The sequence below is a fragment of the Papaver somniferum genome, chromosome 5, assembly GCF_003573695.1.
Source record: "Papaver somniferum cultivar HN1 chromosome 5, ASM357369v1, whole genome shotgun sequence".
Taxonomy (NCBI): domain Eukaryota; kingdom Viridiplantae; phylum Streptophyta; class Magnoliopsida; order Ranunculales; family Papaveraceae; genus Papaver; species Papaver somniferum.
The window spans coordinates 183,054,176-183,060,610 of NC_039362.1; positions in this window are offsets into that span (position 1 = coordinate 183,054,176).

Consider the following 6,435-nt stretch of genomic DNA (forward strand, 5'->3'; position numbering starts at 1 on the left):
TGCTTAATAAAAGCTGACTGTTGATGGGAGATAACATGAGGTAAAGAAAGCTTGAACCTCTCTACCAAAATTTTGGAAAAAATTTATACAATTTATTGTTCAAACTAATATGTCTTAATCCTCAATCTCCTCTATGGTGTCTTTCTTAGAGACAAGAGCAATAAAAATGATTTTCAGACCCCAGTCAAGAAATCTTTTTCCTGCGACTCTTGAAAATATTCAGTACATCAATTCTAACAATGCTCCATGTTTTTCGGTAGAAAAGAATGGGATAACCATCAGTAGGACTGCATATGTGAAAAATCGGAGGTCTAATAACCACACCCAATATTTCGTTTAGGCAATCTGTATGGACTAACTCAAATATAATTTCAAGAGAATCAATTAGGTAGTCAGACTCAATTAAGGAAAATATATCCAAGAGTTATATCTCAATTTCTCAAATCAATCTGCAACCGAACAGATATGAATATGTGAGTCAGATCAATATGAGAAATAACTTGGATGGTACCAAAGAACAATATGCAAGAGTCAATCAATTTCAATCAACAACCAAATGTTGGATTTACCAACTGATTGAACTACACACAACCTGTGATATTTCAATTATATAGAAAATATAATGCAGAAAAGAAATAACACAGACACCAGAAGTTTTGTTAACGAGGAAACCGCAAATGCAGAAAAACCCCGGGACCTAGTTCAGATTTGAACACCACAATGTATTAACCCGCTATAGACTCTAGATTACTACAAGTTAACTTCGGACTGGAATGTAGTTGAGCCCTAACCAATCTCTCAACGATTAAGGTAAAGTCGCGTTCCTTATGCCTCTGAATCCCAGCAGGACTCTACGCACTTGGTTCCCTAAGATGATCTCACCCACAACTAAGAGTTGCTACGACCCAAAGTCGAAGACTTAATAAACAAATCTGTCTCACACAGAAAATTCTATTGAATAGATAAATCCGTCTTCCACAGAAATACCTATGAAGTTTTTGTTCCGTCTTTTGATAAATCAAGGTGAACTGGAACCAATTGATATACCAGACTTACATTCCCGAAGAACAACCTAGAAATATCAATCACCTAACAATAACTTAACTATATGGTAGTAGAACAAGTTATTGTGGAATCACAAAGAATGAGACGAAGAGATTTGTGATTACTTTTTATATCTTACCTATCGGAGATAAATCTCGAGAAAATCTTAGAGAAGATAGTACTCTATACCATAGAACAAAGTAAGATCTGAACACGCAACTACAGAGAAAATAGTTGGGTCTGGCTTCAGAATCCCAATAAATTCTTTAAGTCGTTAACCTATAATGGTTTTAGGAAAAACCTAGGTTAAAGGAGAATCGACTCTAGTCGCAACTAGTATCACATATGAGGTGTAGGGATTAGGTTTCCCAGTTTCTAGAGTTCTCCCATATATAGTTTACAAACGGATACTGTAAACTTTAGCTCCGGACATAATTCAGTTGAAACCATTTGCGAATGGATACGCAAACTTGGTTCCCGGACTTCAACAATTAAATCAGTTTGCGAACGGGTATGCAAACTTAATTAAGTACCCTGACTTAAACAGTTGAATAAGTTTGCGAACGGGTATGCAAACTTACGCTCCTGAATTTCGTCAAAACAGTTTCTACATTAAGTACACAAACCGTAATATATTCATACATGGGTTTTAGCTCTTAACTCCCATTTCAATAATTGAAACATTCTTAGAAGACGACAATAGTTGTCTCACACAAACTATTAGATTATAAGAAATTTTCAAGTGATCGAACGATCAATACGAAACATTCCGAGTCTACATCAAATAACTGTCTCACACAAATCATGTAAGTTTTCAGGTAAAATTATGTTCATGTGATTTAGTTCCTAAGCAGTATAGGCATAAATAAAGCTTGAGCTTTAAGCTTTTACGCAGCTAGTACTCTGGTACATGTTTGGCCACCTCCAGAGGCTTGCAATCACTCATTTATTTCGGATCATCAGTATTCGTTCCTCATCAACAACTAAGCACTTTTTACATGGTGTACTCAGTACTGCGAGTGCAACTGTGATTCATGCAATCCGGACCATCACGTGACGCTTTATCCTTTGAAACACAAAGAGGTCATTTTTGTCACATATTTTACCAACGATTTCTCAAAGTGACTTTTCGCTTTTCTGGTCGCATTTAGTACTATCATGAAGGCCTATTAATCTATCAAAAAAACCAAGATCACTTGACCCTAGTTAGTAAGTTCGCGAATGATTCGCGAATCATTCGCGAATTTTTCCGTATCACGAATTTTAACGTATTATTCGCGTACGTTTGCAACTCCGAACCCAAGTCGCGTATTATGTGGCATTCCCGGATTATTCGCGAACCGTTCACGAATTTTACGTATTCCGAATGATACGTCCGCTTAATTCGCCATAAATTCTTTAGCTTTTACTTTTCAAGGACTCCATTTTTTGGGCTTTATTGCCTTCCGAGCATACACGACCGAATATTAGACGTGTTGTAATTTTTATGAAACAAAAACGACTGAAGAGATTTGAAGGTGAAGGTGAGAGAGATCTCAAACTCACTAACCAAACATCTAAACCACCATACGACGTCCTCTTGGATAACTAATGTTGTATATATTATTAATATCATCATATTAAGTTTATTTTTTCTTTAAATAACTCACACATATGCATAAAAATTGGTCTATGATCTTATAAATACAAATTATTTGTTATATATAGATACCGAATTTTCAGAGCCGAACTCACATTTATAAATCGAATTATACACGTACATATGCCGTTCCGAATTACTGACGAATCACGTCCCGTTGACCGAATTTTGGACCGAATCTGGATTTTAAAAAACCGCATAATACTCGTACGTTTACCGTTTCGTATGTTTACCGAATCCCAAATTGCTAACTAGGCACTTGACAACCAAATTCCTACTCTACCTATCAAGAAATGAAAGTAGTATCAATTATCTCTGGAAATACGGAAATCCTCCATCAAAATATTTTATCTTTTAACAGACAGGAATTCGCTAGTGGTGGGGTACAGCATGGTGATGGGTAAGTGACTACTTCAGTGATGGCAACATGGACGATTAATTATAAGGATGATGTCCACGAAAAGTCGAGAACTATAACTGTGCCTGTGCCGTTTTATTTCTTTCGATCGGCGAAGATGTAAGCCCGTGCCGTTTTCTGAATAGTGAGGAATACCGAGCCCAGTATTATTTGCCGGTTAGCAAAGTATTTCGCCGTATTAATCCTGTAGAGGATACTGTTGGTGCAAAATTAATTGCCTCAACATTCTTCAAGATGTATATAAGGGCAATCCCTATAGCAATCAACAAATAAGATTTTTTGTCAAGTCAGGTGAATGGTCAAATACGGTTTTGCACTACGGGGAAAGTAGTTGCCAAGTCAGGTGAATGGTCGAATAGAGTTTTGCACTACGGGGAAAGTAGTGAGCGGAGGGTGATGAAACGTGTGGATTAAAATAATTCACCAGCAGGTGATCAAAATATACGGCGGACGATGATAACCCACGAGAGGATTTAGAGAAACCGTCCACGAGTAATGATGAGTTGAAGAGACAACTGAAAAATATGTATTGGATGGCTCGACAAATGGGGTTTATACACTTGACTGAATGTCGGAAATGGCAGACAGACACAATTTTTGGATTGAGTCTGTTGATAAATGGAAATAGTTAGCCCATAAATAAATGACCCCCTTAGCCAATCTAGGTTCCCCGTAGAGGAGAGGAACTAAGGGGCTAGACCTAGCCCATAAAGATTGGTTATCTCTAGTTTCATAAAGCCATAATTAGAAAGGATTGGGCTTTGGTCCTGGAGGAGAGGCCCTTTAGGGTTTAGGATTAACTTAAGGAAATGAAAATGGCAGTTTAGTAATATTCCAACCTTATGGGCACTAATCCATAAGGAGAACACTATAAAAGGAAAAGAATGTACAACTCTTAAGGCATCATTATCTCTCTCATTACTTCCTAACCACGCCCCCTTCTTGGGAGTACTTTCTGTGATTAGAGCTAGTTCCTCCTACCCGAATTTCTATCCATCAACATTGCGACTACAGTGGGAGGTTCTTAGCTTATTTCCAGCATGATACTCCCAAGTGAGATCCAAGAAGTACCAGCAGGAGCTGCACACCCTAATCCGGATCACGTTACTGTTGAAGACATCCAGGAAGAAAGTGATGAAGAGGTACGCTTTCAAGCGGTGCTTGCTACGCCGATCGTGCAAGGAACAGGAGGATCTCAAGGTGCAACGACATACGCAAGAAAAGGGATGAATATCAAAGACAAAACTGCAGCCGAGGCAAGCGAACAAGAGATGTCTGAGATACAAGAAGAGTTAGAAGCGTCTATCAAGAAACAACAGGAATTGCGTGGACGATTGAAGTGAGCAAGAGAGCAAAGTTTAAGCGCGACAAAAACGATCAACTTTAAGAGCACATACCCGGGCGCAACGGAGGACGCAATCGCAAGATATTTAGAAGCCAACTATCGAGTAACGAAGCATGACGCCTACGATTCGCTGGAATTTCCATATCCTGTGGAAGTCACAGATTACTCGTATCCGGAGGATTACACATCGCCGAAATTCAAGACCTATGGAGGTAAAGGAAACGCAAGGGAGAATATGATCCGCTTCATGTCATCCATGAACACTTACGCGCAGGACGAGAGCCTATGTATGAGAGAATTTTTGAAATCTTTGACTGACATTGCCTTCTCCTGGTATGACAACCTCAAGCCCAGAAGTATTAAGTCATGGCTCGCGTTGGTCCAACTTTTCTTGAATAAATTTTATTCAGCGCAAATAAGGGTCACTTCAATAGACCTAGGAAGGTGCACCCAGTGAGTGGAGGAAGAGATTGGAAAGTATATCACCCGTTTTCGTGATTTTACACTAGAGTGTCATGAAGATATACCCGAGGAACGGTTAGTGGAAATATGTATCCGAGGGATGAACACCATCTTTCGTTTGAACTTAACAAATTTCAAGTTCCAGACGTTTGTGGAAGTTGAGGAAGTAGCCGCTCGAATATCAGACTGCGCAGACGCTGTCAGCTCGGGAGCAGGTGAAAACAACTGGCAGTCGCATTCTGTTAACGCTGCATTTAATGATCAAGGAAGTGACAGGAGAAAATGCGGAGCAACATATCGAGGAGGAGATCTGGCAGGAGAGGAGGAAGAGCGGACGGAGGAAGATCGAACCCGCCACCTCCACTGCCATGCAGTAATGAGAAAATAATCGGACTCTTGAGCAGTGGATAGCCAATAAGGAGGAAAGCCTACCGCCCGTGATCACAGAGCCTACGCCAGCAGATAAGATGCATGAGAGTTACTGTCATTATCATCGAAGGGTCCATCATCCGACAATGGAATGCTTCTCTTTGAGATACAACGTACAAAGAAAGCGGAATAGATGAGAACTGGAGATAGGGGAGCAGAGTATCCAGAAGAACCCACTTCCCCAGCACCAAGTCATGATGATCTCTCACGAATCGACAGAAGACGAGACATGGAAACCATGGGAAGACGTGGAAGAAGAAGAAGCCTGCGAAGTAGCAGAGGGGCCATTTTCTCAGATACCAAAGGAGTTGCAAGTAAATTCGCTCAAACTATACTATCCCAACAATTCTTTGATTCTCTTGGCTTTAGCGAGAAACAGATACGAGAAGCATTCAAGGCCATCGCAGCCGTCACATCCGGAAAAGCGTACAACCCCTTACCCAGGGAAGCAATCACATTTTATTAATGAAGATATATGTTATCCGGGGGAACACCTCCGACCCTTGTACCTCACAGCTCACTTCAACAAGCAGCCGCTTAAGCGAGCTTTTATAGTTGGTGGAGCATCCCTTAATATGATCTCTCTTCACACACTGTAGTCCCTAGGAGTGCCGAGGGCATAAATAAAAATGCGTGCAACGATCTTAAGAGGATTTGTAGGGCAAACCCAGACAGCTATGGGAATAGTACATCTAATGATGAAGATCCGTCCCATCAGAGCGCTCACGCCTTACTACGTCTTAGAAGATGATACTACATTCCACGTTCTGCTAGGACGCGGATGGATATTAAAACACAAAGTAGTAGCATCCACGTACCACCAATGTGTCAAAACAAATATTGGCGGAAGGCAGTTCGGGATCCCTGCCACAAGCAATCCATTTGGTCCTGAAGAAGCGTATATGGCAGACACAGTTTTCTACGCACAACCCGATATGGACCAAGGACAGCAATCGAAGCGTTTCACTACTCTCCCCAAATGGGAAGAGTTCCAGCCTGAAACACAAGTAAAGGAGAAGGTTAAATCAGTCCTTAGTCCATCCCGGATGGGCCCTGCCACTTGAAACAAAAGAGCTGTCGTTGAAACAAAAAACAGTC